The sequence below is a fragment of the Terrapene carolina genome, unplaced genomic scaffold (genome assembly GCF_002925995.2).
Source record: "Terrapene carolina triunguis isolate 2854851 unplaced genomic scaffold, T_m_triunguis-2.0 Scaffold69, whole genome shotgun sequence".
Lineage (NCBI taxonomy): Eukaryota > Metazoa > Chordata > Testudines > Emydidae > Terrapene > Terrapene triunguis.
The window spans coordinates 3342430-3357722 of record NW_020664420.1 but is presented as its reverse complement, the minus strand read 5'-3'; positions in this window follow the sequence as shown (position 1 = coordinate 3357722).

Here is a 15293-nt window from a genome sequence, read left to right as displayed (position 1 = left end):
CTGATCATGCATGCTTTTATAGATCTCTATAATATTCCCTCTTAGTTTTCTCTTTTCTAAAATGAACAGTCTGAGTCTTTTTAACCTCTCCCCATATGGAGGCTGTTCCATACCCCTCATCATTTGTGTTGCCCTTGTCTGTACCTTTTCCAATTCTAATATATCGTTTCTGAGATGGGGCAACCAAAGCTGAATGCAGTATTCAAGGCGGGGATGTACCATGGATTTATACAGTGACATTAAAATATTTTCTGCATTATTATCTATCCATTTCTAATGGTTCCTAACATCCTGTTAGCTTTTTTTTTTTAATTATTTCTGCTGCACATTGAGTAGATATTTTCAGAGAACTATCCATGATGACTCCAAGAACTCTTTCTTGAGTGGTAACAGCTAATTTAGACCCCATCATTTTGTATGTTCAGTTGGGATGATATTTTTCAGGGTGCATTACTTGGCATTTATCAACATTGAATTTCATCTGCCATTTTGTTGGTCAGTCAACTAGTTTTGTGAGGAACATTGAGGAAGTTCTGAATTCTCCCTTCATCTTTCTCTCCAGCCTTACAGGGGTTGTTTTATTAAACATTTGTCCAGGGTCTTGAATCATATTAGCTATAGGGAGGAGTCCCAAAAGCGGAAGTCCCAAATTTCTACAAGGAATTAACTGGAATCAGTTTTCCCAGTCCATCCAGCAAAGCCAAGAAGTTCAGCTGACTTGAATAGGCTTTGGACAAGCACGTGAACCGGCAAGGTTATCTGAACCAAAGATTTTAAAGTTTGTCTATTGCGAGCAAACCATTGATCCATATCCCAGTTCAAAGCACAACTATGCTGGGCATTGACTGGAAATTAATAAAGTTTGTTAAGTCGTTAATTGCTCTCTGGCAACACTTAAGATTTTCTGAACTAGTGTTTATTGAAATACAAAGCACTGATGCCAAGTCCCACAGCCTTCATAACCATCATTTAAAAATTAATTGTGCAGACCAAATCTTCTCAATGCTTGAATATCTGCCAGTTCAGAATTCTTAAAATTCTTGTATTGATAAATCATTCCAGTCCCCTTCTATGATACATTCCCCATGAAATGCAGACAGTGAAGATGAATTAAATGATTTCTGGGGAATAAAAGTTCCCTAGGCTCAATGCCTATGCTTGTTTAGAATTAAGGAATCATGGAAATTAGAGAAATGAAAGACCACTAGGTCATGCTGTTCTTCCCTCTACCAGTGTAGGCTTGTTCCCACCAGTGGCCTTTAAACCAAACTCTGGGGAAGCTATGGGTTTGCCTGACTCCTGATGTGAGTTAGAGCAGTTTCAGGGCTGCTCTAACATATGCTCTACTCCCCATGTCCCCCTAGTGAAAATAGATGTAAGGCGTTGTGCTCTTGCCATGTCCTTCCCAAGCTCTAGCTTGTCCCTGCCTTACTATTCTGCACCCTGACCTGATGTGTTCCTTACAACAGATGCTGGGATCAGAGTCACCACTGAGTCCTTACCCCAGCTCCCCACTGCATGGGGCGACCACCTGCAATGGGGAATTCTCAGTGGTCTTATTTAGCCCCCTTCACCATGTCAGAACAGAATAAATAGGCCTTAATGCAACTGAGATTTGAACCCACTGTCTCTTCTATTAATCTGGCTCTGGGATGAGTTTCCCCATAAATATTACCATGCTGTACTTCTTGGGAAACCTCGTCCTGTGCCTGTAAGAAATGCTCTTCATCGCGACTCCATATCTGGTTATATCTCATTGAATGCTTCTTCCTCTTAACTGGCAAACATCCTAGCAGCAGATGAGTGAAGGAAATGTCACGTTAAGTTAAGTGAAACTACTGCAGTACTAAAAAAAACCCACAGCCCATCAGAGAAGCTGAGAGCCCCATGGGGGACCCTTAGTCTAGGATTATGCAGTGTCCACATATTGATTGTTTTTCCCTAAGTTATTGAACGAGTGTCTCGAGCAAATCATAGAATGCCTATTAATGTTCAGGGACGTGGCATGGGCCAGGCTTTAAATTGCTTTAAACACTGGAGAGTTCTGAAAACCTAGCACACTTCTTGTTGACTTTAAGGTGTGTATATATATATATATATATAAAAAAAAAAAAAAAAAAGCTTTATCTAAGAAAAAAAATAGGGCCATCATATTAAACCCAAATCTCTTTTAATGCCTATCATGCAGTGAAGAATTCTTTTAAGAAAATCTGTCATTGTGGTCGGTTTATACTCTAATTTGCCCACGTTCTAATATTTTAACGTGTTAAAAATATATTAAAGAAGTGATTGGGTTAATTATTGTTATTATTATTTCTTCTATTACCACAGCACCTAGGAGCCTCAGTAATGGCTCAGGGCCCCGTTGTGCTAGGCGCTGCATGAACACTGAACTAAAAGTTGGTCTCTGCCCTGCAGTGCTTGCACTCATACAGCCCTTCTCCTCTGGTTGCTCCTTTGAAGTGACCCTCTCCACCTGCTCCACGCTTCAGATCTGACTGAGAAACTCCCACTCTCGTGCGATTTCCAGCCCTGCCCAAAGGAAACCCCATCTCTGATTGGCTGCCTTACCCATTTCCTCCCACCTCGTTGGGAGGAGCAGCCAATCAGGGCTGCTGCAGGAGGCAATCTATGATCTTTCCCACAACCCTCCTCCTCAGGAGCTGGGATAAGATTGGAGTAGAGAGTAGAAGAAAGGGGGCAGCAATGCCATTCTCACAGAAGGGGAGGTGTAGGTAGGAGCAAGAAAATCCCAGGGCTCCTCCTCTGCAGTGCAAAATGGATCAGTGTGCTACCTCCTCCTTATCCCAAGAAGGGAGAGTGGGGTGAAGAACACCTGGAACTGCAGAAGGCGCAGAGGTGTGCTGGGCTTGGGAGAACTAGGTGCAATTCCCTGCTCCGCCACAGGCTCCCTGGATGACCATGGGCAAGTCCCTAAGGCCGCGTCTACACTAGAGAGCTTACAGAGGCACAGCTGCATCAATGGAGCTACACCGCTGTAAGATCTCCTTAGTAGCCACTCTACGCTGATGGGAAAGAGCTCTCTCGTCGACATAATTAAACCACCCCCAACGAGCGGCGGTAGCTATGGCAGCAGGATAGAGTCTCACGCCAACATAGCGCTGTCCACCCTGCTGCTTCTGTCGGTGTAACTTATGTCAGTCAGGGGTGTGTGCTAGTATAGACATGGCCTTAATCTCTCTGTGTCTCTTAGTCTCTCTATTATTCCCCGTCTGCCAGGAGTTTGTAGGTAACAAGGAAGAATTTCCGTAAAGTTGTTCAAGGGAGGTGTTAAGCTTGCATCTCCAGCATTATCAGGGGCCATACCCTACATATATAGAAAGCAACCTTGCAGTCCTTATTCATGTGACAAGTCCTTACTCACATGAATATTCCCATGGATAATAATTGATTGAGTGAGTAATGATTTCAGGAGAGGGCCTCCATTTTGTCAAAGGCAAATGTTAGAAGTCGCCAGGACCTGATGACATATCTGATGAATACTCAAGTTGCTGGCTGAGGAGATAGCTGAGCCATTCGCGATGATCTTCTAAAAGTCATAGAAGACGGGAGAGATTCTCGAGGAGTGGAAAAGGGCAAATACAGGGCTCATCTCTAAAAAAAAGGGAATAAGGACAACCCATGGAATTACAGCAGAGTCAGCTTAACGTCAATATCTGGAAAGATAATGGAGCAAATAATTAAGCAATTTGCAAACACCTAGAAGATAATAAGATGATAAGTAACAGTCAGTATGGATTTGTCAAGAACTAATTGTGTCAAACCAACCTAACAGCTTTCTTTGACAGGGTAACAAGCCTTGTTGGGACTGGTGGGGAGGAAGCAGTAAATGTGAAAAATCTTGACATTAGTAAGGCTTTTGGTACTATCACACATGACCTTCTCATAAACAAACTAAGGAAACATAATCTAGACGGAGGTACTATAAGGTGGGTACATAACTGATTGGAAAACTGCTTCCACAGAGTATATATCAGTAGTTCACAGTCAAGCTGGCAGGGCATATCGAGTGGGGTCCTGCAGGGATGGGTCCTGGGTCTGGTTCTGTTCAATATCTTCATCAATGATTTAGATAATGGTATAGAGAATACATTCATAAAATTTGCAGACAATACCAAGCTGGGAGGGGTTGCAAATGCTTTGGAGGATAGGATTAAAAATCAAAATGATCTGGACAAACTGGAGAAATGGTCTGAAGTAAATAGGTTGAAATTCAGTAAGGACAAATGCAAAGTACTTCACTTAGGAAGGAACAATCAATTGCACACATATAAAAATGGGAAATGACTGCCTAGGATGCAGTACTGTGGAAAGGGATCTGGGGATTACAGTGGATAACAAGCTAAATATGAGTCAACAGTATAACGCTGTTGCAAAAAATGAACATCATTCTGGGATGTATTAGTAGGAGTGTTGTAAGCAAGATATGAGAAGTTATTCTTCTGCTCTACTCTGCACTGATACAGCCTCAACTGGAGTATTGTGTCCAGTTTTCAAGTACAGAAAAGGTTGTTACAAAGAAGAAGGGAGAACATTTGTTCTCATTAAGCTCTGAGGATAGGACAAGAAGTAATGGGCTTAAATTGCAGCAAGGGAGGTTTAGGCTGGACATTAGGAAAACCTTCCTGTCAGGGTAGTTAAGCAATGGAATAAATTGCCTAGAGAGGTTGTGGAATCTCCATCATTGCAGGATTTTAACAGCAGGTTGGACAAACACGTGTCAGGAATGGTCTAGATAATACTTAATCCTCCTTGAGTGCAGGGGACTGGACTAGAAGACCCTCAAGGTCCCTTACAGTCCTATGATTCTATGGATATGTCTACCCTACCCACCGGATCGGTGAGCAGCGATCGATCCAGCAGGGATCGATTTATCGCGTCTAGTCTAGATGCGATAAATCGACCCCTATGTGCTCTCCCGTCGACTCCTGTACTCCAGCGCTGCGAGAGGCGCAGGCAGAGTCGACGGGGGAGCAGCAGCAGTCAACTCACCGCGGTGAAGACACCACGGTAAGTCGCTCTAAGTATGTCGACTTCAGCTACGTTATTCACGTAGCTGAAGTTGCGTAACTTAGATCGATCCCCTCCCCCCAGTGTAGACCAGGGCTATGATTATTTTTTCTCTAGCTCTGCAGTTGTTATCCCTGCTCCTTTTACTTATGAGGCATTTTCTTTCTTTCTTTCTTCAAATATTTGAACAGGTGGGAAAGGGACACTGAAAATAGTTACAGAGCAGGCTAAATCTGCTATATTTAAAGAAAAATGCAGTATAATGCATATTTTATTATGTTCTCCTTACAACGTTGTTAAAAAATACATAACCTCTTGATAGATGTACATTTCCTTGAGGAAGGTGCTCTGTAGCTCTGAGGCAGGATAAGTAGCATGTGATGTGGCAGCTGTAAGGTAACAACATGTTTCCCCATAAAAAGCAGAGTAAATGGGCACATAAATTCCATATAAACTGTCAGTGTGTCAGCTATGCTAACACTGGGTAAGCTACTGCCCTGGAGCTTCACTAACTTATGCACCTTCATTTTTCAAACAATACACTTCCTGAATTCACACAGTTCCTGTGTAATCAATGCTCAAACCTGCCTGGCCCCAGTTGGTTCAGCACCCATTGTTATAGAAGACTTTAAGGTGATAAACCCAGGCAGTTATTTGCCAGGGGATATGTTTACCAGCAACAGAAACCAGGAAGCCTATGGTACACCTGGGAACTCAACCATGCTCCTCTGCAGTCTAGCCTAGCACTTTATCTATGAGATCACCATCCTCCTAGACTCTTTTCCTCCACTTCTCTTTTCTAACTTATGCCAACATTATGTCTCCTCTCCCTTTCTCACCTACCCTCATCCAATCACCTGCTCACCCTCACTAACTAATAAGACGTAACACCCCCAATCCCCTTAGCATATCACTTCTCCAATATGTGCCATTGAATCTAGATGAATGTAAGGGAGCCTCTCCAACATCAAACCAACGTAACACACTTAGAGAGTTAGCTTGCACCATGTTGATTTCGGTGAGCACTGCTCAAGCCATAAGAATCAACCTCAAGGAGCCTCCATACTGTAATAGCACAGGAAGCTTCAAAGTATGTGGGATTCATTATTTGGCTTTCACAACTTCAGTCATTTGCAATAAATACTAGCAAAAATATCTGTGGGACAGAAGAGTAGCAGTTCTCTTTGGCTCTGAAATCAGGGGACACTTGAGAAAGGGTTAATCTATCGTTTGATAAATGAGGCTTTAGCCAGAGAGATGCCCCCCATAATGTGGCTGAAAGAGTAAAGAGTGGAAGAATTCCAAAGGGTTCAGAGTCTGGATAACCATACAGGAGTTTGGATGCTTGCCCATACTCCTGACTGAGCTATAAACCTTGCACGAACAGGTTTGCCCACAGTTCTGTGGCAGTTCTTTTCTCTTGCCTGAGGAAGGAAGTGGAGAGATGCACAGAAATGAGGAAAAAATACATTTTACTAAAAATGATTCAGTTCTTTGGAAGCTGAGGGAGAGATTTGGGGCTTGGTTTAAGTTTTGTGCAGAGCTTTGGGTCAATGTATTTATTTAATGTTGTGCCTGCAGCCAAACCGTCTCAAGCTGGGATTCCATCAGACCTCCTGGGCCACTTCAAGCTGTGATCCTGTCAGACCTCATAAACTACACAGGGTTGGGCAACCTCAAGCTGTGATGCTGTCCGATCTCATCAGGGTTGGGATGAGTCAGTGCTTGGAATTGAGGCCTCTCAGGAACACCTAGATGCTGCAGGAAATGGTGTTGGTTGTACAGATGCACCATAAATGTGTGTATGTGCCGAAGAATCCTTTCCTTTCCCTTGACCTGGTGTGGGCTGTAGTTTCAATTAAAGTCCAAGCATTCCCTGAGCAAAAGGGCAACTCAGGGGTAGCACTAAGAGAGGCACCATCCTCCCCAGTGGCCAAAGGCCTTAGCAGTGTGGGAGGGACTGGGCCCTCTTTCCTGCATATTCATCACACCACAGGGTGCTGCTGATGTGCCACTAATTTGGCACAAGGCACTTTTATTCCAGTGTCCACTCGGGAAGTTAATCAGGAATAAATATTCCACTTTAAATTCACACCCTACTGTGTTGCGGTGTATAAACCCAACACCGGCAGTGACCAGATTAAAGGTGCAGGAGAGCCCACTTTGCCCACTTTGTGGCATCTGGATGGGAGACAGGTCAGTAAGGATGAGACCCCGCTGGGGAGAACTAGAGTGAGTGGTTCCTATGAAGGAAGCACTGCAGGGCAAAAGGGAGAGAAGACCTAGTGGAGAGGTAATTGGGACTTTCCTGTGGTTCCTGAAAACGGACCCACAGAGAGGTCTACAAGAAAGGGTTTATACCCTGGGGCTCTCTCTGAAGGGAAAGGGCAGCGGGGAAGAAGGAATCTCCTAAAGCAGGTTGGGGCAAAGAGAGAAATGTCAGGGAAGAAGCCCTGAGGGTTAATGGCTCAGGAGGAGCTGAGCTTTCACAGAGAAAAGCCCTATGAGCCAGTGCTCTCTAACAGAGGGAGGAAGAACCCTGCAGAGCCTGAGAGGGGGTGAAGAGTCAGGGGAGGATTGAACCCAGGAAGAATGGGAAAGTTTGTTCCCTTGAGTTGGGACATTGTTACCCTAAAAGGGTGGGAATCTGAGTGTGACCTGGCCAGAGCTTCCTGTCACCACACAGACCAAAAAAGTCTGGAGGAGAAGAGTGAGGCAGAGGGCCTGCAACGCTGGGTCTTGCAGTGAGGAGAGGCTCTGGGATGATGAGTCTATTACACCTATTTTAATCTGAATTAACTTTCCTGTGTAGACAAGCCCACAGAGTTAAACCTCAGGGACAATGTCTGTGAAACTATGAGAAGTAGGACCCTGTTGGTTTTAAAGAGAGAGAACGATACAGTTTCTTAGTAAAACAAACATTTAATGCACTCAGCAAGCATTATAAATGATATAAAACATTGTAAATAGTATTTGGAACACTATGACTAACTGTTAAGCAAAAGCTATTGGGCAATAAATCTACTGATGTTCCTTATACAGACTTCCTCGTTTTGCTTCTGTTACATATATTCAGTTAGGAGGTTCCAACACCACACTTTAACACTCACACATAAACACATTCCCCTCTGTTCTTCTGTCAGAGAGGGTGTCTCAGTCTTTATGGTGTGACCATATGTATTGTGTGTCACCTCAAGCTCTGAAGAGTTTAGAAGAGTAGTAGCAATTCAGTCCTTTCTCTAACACTTCAGGACCCTGTTGGCAAAGAATCTGGGATTTCTGCAGCTAGCAGCATTCCAGCCCATGGGCCTGTAGCTGAGTGTTCTTCTGCTGGTCAAATAAAAAAAAATATTCGAAGTGTAACAGATAGTGGGACCTAGCCCTCACACTGTGTGTGTGTCTTGGCCCTTGTCGGTCGGCTGCTGAGTCCACAGGGCTCTTATATTGAAATTCTTTCCCCTCCTTGAGCTCTGATTGTCTCAGCTCTCAAATGGAGAATGTGTGTGGGACCTGGAAGACTTCTTACCTAGAATAATACATGTTTATACAACTAATGAGCATGTCTAGTCACTGCCATAACCTACTTATGGATATTTGTGGGCTCTTCTGAGTTATCCTAACCTGCTCTCTGCACATAGCCAGAGACCCAGAGTATTTCAAACTAAGATCTACGTGTCCTCCCCTTTGCTTCTCTCCTTTTATTTAGAATAAAAATGAAAAACAGGACTCAAATGCTGCAGTATAAGCATGCGCATTACACTAGTTTGGCCATAGTTTGCATGGTTTACTGTGACCTCTAGCAAGGAATTGTCAAGACAGGAAGAAGACAGACTGGCAATGAGATATTTCTGTACATGCCAACTCCTCTCAAACCACTTCCTAGTTAAGGAAATACAGGACACTAGACACAGAGCCCCATAACTCTGCCCCAACATCCTCATTTCTTTACCATGACTCCACTCCTCACAATGACAGGGTGTCTTCCTTCCCTCCCAGAAAGGTAAGGGCACCAGACCCTTTTCTCCTCCCATTTGGTGTAACAGGGGAGTCCTCCAGAAAGGCAGAGGTGGGAGCAAGGAACCCCAATTCTTACCACAGCAGCTGGGATATATCTGTTTAGATGGGCGTGGTGGAATTTCCCCTTCCTGTAGTGGGGTGGTGTTGGTGGAGCCCCTCAGAGGAGTGAGTCTTGGAGTTAACACTCCATTGTGATATATGGGGAAAGTTCTTCTCTTAGAGCTATCGTTTCAGGCTGTCTTTAGACTCAGGCAGTTATCACTGCATCAGATATGTTCATTTAGTATTTTCAAGCTTTCCTTTGCCGCCACAAGTGGTGGGAACTAAGTTTCTGTTTGTTTTTAAATGAAAGCTTAGATTCTGATGTCATCACATGAACCCAAGAGGAGGGGCCTAAGATTTCTGTTGCTTAATCTGGTTTTTCCCTTGGAATATAGAGGTACAGGAGGATGAGGGATAGTGGGCCCCATGGGTTGGGAATGAAGGAAACATCTGAGTACTGCCCCCAGGAAGTGAAGCTGCTGCTCTAGTTATAAATGCAAGGCTGTATATTTTACCTACTAGCCATTTAGAAACTTGTATTTGAAATGTTAAGCTGAAGTTGAGGTTCTGATGTGTGTGTCAAGATTAGCATGGGTGGGCTGAGGGGAAGGGAAGCAATGTTTTCCTGAAGTGTAAAGCCCTCGGCACAGAGTGTCAATAGAGATGCAGGGAATCTAAGGCACAAAGGTTAGCTTTTTCAGCGGTTGAAGTTAGAGAGACGGCTCTTTGTGAAACTGGCCACAAAGGGAGTGATGTCTCTGCGCCGGAAAGACTGAGTGACCTTTTCAAAGTGTTAGGGATTGTTTGTTTGTATTGAATTAAGTGTGTGTGGGTATATAGGCTGGCAGGTGTTGGGCAGGTTTTGTTAACTTGCTGAATCTGTGCTTATATGCAGTGTTGCTGCTGTGTCCCATGCTGCAGCACATGCAGTTTTGTGATTAACGCCTTGTGTGCCACACACAGTATGCTGTACCGGGGCTACCTCAGGGATTAACTACTTCTCTCGAGTCCCTCTCACTTCAGCCGAGATCCAGGATGGCTCAGTGAGCTAATTCTCCCCTTCAGTTACCCCTTCTGAATGTGCCTGATGGTGGAAAATGAAAGAGTTTGCATTGGCAGCAGGATGATGGGGATATCAACCTGAGCTGTCATGAGATGAAGAGAGAGTAATTGGGAGGCCATTCTGGCATCACATGCCAACCCCAGATTGGCACAGCAGGCCCTGGCCTGTGGAGCAGCGGCAGAAGCCGTGCCATAGGCAGTGCTATTAGTCGAAGCAGAGAGTAGTGCCTGCAAATCAATGGCAGGCCAGAGCCTCAAGCAGAGAGCCAGGAGAGAGACAGCAGGGGGGTCCATACCAGCATTTCTGAGAGAAGTGGCCTCTATCCCAAACTGAGTGGAGGCAGAACCAAAGCAGCTACTGAATGTCTGAGGCAGGAGCTATTCCTCATTGAACTCTTCAGACCAAGCCAGTTCATCTTATAAAGCTCCAGCTTCCTCCAGGGTAAGAACAGGACTAAATAAATAAATAGCGAATGTTGTTGGGGGGTGGAACTGGTGTTTCTGTGTGAAGTGGCACAGGGCCACCCATAAAGGCTACGACTAGCTAGAGGCAGGAGAAGCACAGCCCTCCAAAGCTCCTGCCATGGCCACCACGTATATTGTGTGGGTGAGACAGCAGCTGGAGATTGGCTAGCAAATCGATGGACTTCCATTAGTGAGGAAGGATGTCACTCCCAAAGGAAGCTGAGAGGGGCTAGCAACTTCATTTTCATTGGAGGGAGGGTTGTCGGTCCAAAACCAAGAGAGGAAATTAACTGGGGGGGGGGTTACTTGGATGACTCTCAGCCAGTCCGTTGGCTCCTGGGGTGGGTAGGCTGCAAAGAAGTGATTGCAGCTGCAGGACTCTTAGGGCTTGTCTACACCCAGCCGCTAGTTCGGCGGCTGGGAATCGAAGTTCTGGGTTCGACTTATCGCGTCTTGTCTGGACGCGATAAATCGAACCAGGAAGTGATCGCCGTCGACTGCGGTACTCCAGCTATACGAGAGGAGTACCGCGGCGTCGACGGGGGAGCCTGCCTGCCGCGTGTGGACCACGTCTGAACCGCGGTAAGTTCGAACTAAGGTATGTCGACTTCAGCTACGTTATTCACGTAGCTGAAGTTGCGTACCTTAGTTCGAATTGGGGGGTTAGTGTAGACCAAGCCTTACTTTGGGGGCAGGAGAGAAGATACATGGAAAGCAACCTCTGTGGGAGAGACAGAAAATGGCTTGGAGCCCCAGGACAATCCGGGCTAATGCAGCAACTATGGGAAATGGAATTCATCTCCACAGCAGGACCAAGGATTTCTGATTTTGAGCTCATGTCGTGAATTAGCTTCAGAGCACACAAAAAGGTTGGAGAATGGCATAAAGTTGTGCTGCTCGAACTCTGCCTCGGGTTAGAGAGCATTAATAAGTATAGTTAGGCATTGGGAATTGAATAACTTTCCCCACAAGAGTACAACGAGTATGTGAAACTCCCATTAGGGTTTTGTTTTTTTATGGGTCCACCCTTGGCATTGTGGGAGGGCTCGCCCCCATTCAGATACAGGTATTGTTCCTTTGTGAAGTGTGGTATCTGTCCCTATACTGTAGATTAATTCTTGCCTCCCACCAAAGGGGGTTGATGCTTAGTCAAAGGCACGTGATTTAGGACTTGGGAACCCCTTAACCAATAGTGGGGTGCCCCGTCTGACATGTGCTTCAGTAGCAGTAGGGGTTGATCTGGCTTGCTGGTGATGGCACTACATTTCGGTTCCTGGTTGGTGGAAATATCACAAGAAGAGCCAGTTATTGTGTTATTTCACTCCCAGAAATGTCTCCCTGGTGTTTGGCCTAGGTTTGGCCGAAAGATTGGATTAGTTTTATTGGCCAATGACATCCTAGTGCTGGACAAATGATCCAATAATTGTCTCTCCACAGTCTCTCTCAGTGAACTTGGGTTACAGAGAACCCTAGCAACCAAAACATACACAGGAGAAGACCTTGTATTTGTGATCTCCCAACGTGATACAACTACCATTGAGATGGCCAATCTAGATTGAATCTGCTCAGTTTTATCGGTTTACCTCTGCCATTAGACAAAGGAAGGCTGGTTTCACTAGGCTATCCTCTTCCTGGAAGAGTTTTGCTGATCAGGCTGTTAGCGTAGAGGGAAAGAGAATTTTCTTTGCCTCCAGTACAGCCATGACACAAGACGCTGCAAATTCTCTATGCCGCAATTGGTCAGTTGGTGTGCCATCCTCCATTATGTGAATTTAATCTGTTACAGGTCAACTCTACATCTCAGTGCCATCAAGGAGCCACCATATTATTAGTTGAGGAGAAATGATTATGATAATTCTCTAACAGGTGAATAATAGGATAGGGCACCAGCTGTACAGCATTTTACTCAAGACAGCTCTTAAATTCCACTGGTGCATCAGTCTCTGTTTGTGGTGTTCTTTGAAGGTCTTCCATCAAAGTACCATCCAGAGCCTAAAGTAACATAACTGCTTTCCTTAAAAAGAAATGCCACTGAGATGAGAGAGAGCTCCAACTTTGTTTCCCTTAGTGAAACCTTTCAGGTCACTTAAATATCCTTGTGATGACAGATAGCATTACAAAGACACTGATAATCTGGATTTTGTTCTGCGTACCCCATATTTTCAGGGCATCAGGCTACTAATTCTTTTCAGGGCAGCATCAAGTTAGATGGGGGATGAGACTTTTGCACCTTCCCTTGTTTTCTGTATCATCTGATGGGGTTCTAGTCAGACTTCCAGGAATTATGGACGTTACAGTTTTTTAATTTTTTTTTTCATTTTCACACTGGCTCTACTTATTATATTTCACAAAAGGCCTTTGGTGTGATGGGAGTTTTGCCAATGACTTCAGTGGGGCGAGGATTTCATCCATGATTCCTACTCTGAAAAGCTTCCATTCTAAGGCCCGGATTCTGCACTGAGCTTTGGGTAGATCATGAGCATTCGCTCTAGGCCATGTTTCTTCAGAACTGCTGAGTGCCAGGTTTTCAAAAGAGTTCAGCTTCCATTTCGGTACCTAAATAAGAGTCAGCTTTTCAAAAGTACTCAGCATGTTGGATGTGTATTAGGTGCTGAGCACTCTTGAGAATTTGGCCACTAATTTTCTGCTTTAGTATGAATCGAGCTCTTTTGACAGTCTGGCCATAAATGTAACCTAAGGCACTTAATTCCTGCTCTGAGGCATGGAGTACAAGGTTTTTTGTTTTGTTTTGTTTTTCCTTTTCAAAAAATAAAAGAAAAGCCACAATGAGCTAGGGTGTCAGATTATATGTGAAACCGTTCTCCTCGCTCTAATTAGAAGCGCCCCTCAAAATGGCACATGAAATGCAATTCCTAGTCCATTATAAAATGTGCTATTGCTCAGGTTCTCTACAGTGGTATCTGCAATTGCAGTGTAACTAAAAACTAATAACCTCATTTTTAATTAGTTGGATACATTGTGCAAAGCACAAGCCTCACCATTTTTTCCTCTGAAATCTATATAATTAACTCCTGATTTCTCAAACAGGTTTTAAAAATGTGTGTTGTTATTTTTAAAGACGATTTTCCACAAAATTGCATCCGATAAAAAAAGCCCAAAATATCTAAAGGTGATTTTAAACACGGTGTGAGCAATGCTGGTTTTATTTAGCCATTCATTCTGTTGCGTCGCCATCAGAATTCTTTAGGTTCATTTTTTACACCAGTGGAAAAGAAGTATATTTTAAAGGAATCTATGGTATTTCTGTATGAGTTGCCCTAAAAATCATTAAACTCTGAGCTTAAAATAAAAAACGGAGACCACAAATATTACCCATTGGTTCACCTGGTGTCAAAATAGTGTTGAGTGATTATAAAGGGAACACAATCAATTCTGCTATCTTGGCTTTCAGTTCCTTTAAAGCCATAACACATACTAAAGGCTGATATAAAAGGACACCCTAGGAGTAAGTGTTCACTGCATCACAGTGGTGATACCAGAAAACTCTGAGAGAGTATAACCCTTCATCATAAATGTCAGAGAAGGAGTGATATACTGTGCGCATTTAAAGAAACTTTTAAGCCATCGGAAATCTGACCCTCAAGCCTACTATAAAAGAATGGGTCACATCACTAACTGATACTGCTTCTTATAAGCAAGTAATATAGCCTGCAGCCATACCACCTCAAGCTGTGATCCCATCAGGTCTCATAAACTAAGCAGAGCCTGGCTGGGTTGTTGCATGGGTAGCAGATCTCTCAGGACAGCCCAGAGGCTCTGTGGAAGTGGTGTTAGTAATTCAGTAGGTGGCACTGTTCCTTTCAGCTGGTACTGGGCCAATCGCACAGTGTTAGAATATGCTGTGCCGCCTTTCAGGTGAGATGTAGAACCAAGGTGCTTGTTTGCATGTGCTCACTGAAAACGCTGTGACATGTTTGATAATGGTAGGAGCATTCACCCTAGGGCCCTGTCCAAATTCCATCTCAGGAATTACATTCTACCAACAGACAGCCCTCATACAGTTTCACCTGGATATGTTGTTCTTCTTTACTCCCCTCCTAACCTGGTACAGATGGGTGGATAAACAGAATAGTAGTTGTAATTGCATAATAACTGTATGTGGGGGTCCACTTGTTCAGATAATATCGAGCCCGTTAATAGGAATATCACCAAAATATGACTATCAGCTTCTTTGTTCCCTTATCCTCCTAATAGTCCCCAAGACATACTCCCTCTCCTTCCCTCTATCAGCACAGGATCCCTGCTTATCTAGAGCTGTTTTTGCAGATCGAGGGTTGGCTGAAAATTTTCAGTCAAAACTGTTTTTCAATGAAAAAGTGGGTTTTCCACTTAACAAAATCTTTCATAAAAGCATCTGTTGATGTGGCAAATGTCAGCGATTCATCAAAAACAAAACAAACAAACAAAAAACAACAACACCCAGCTGAAAACTTAAATCTTTGATTTGGAAATGTAGATGTGGTGCATCATGGGATCTGTAGTTCAGGTTCTCCATACCACCTTCTCCTTCATGGGTGGATTTTCCCAGCTGACCACATTTCCCAAGATGCCCACAGCCATTCCTTCCATGATGCATCCTGATTTCACCTCTTGCTGAGCCATCACATACATCATGGGAGATGTAGTCCAGCCGGGGGGCTCAGTCCTCAGAAGAG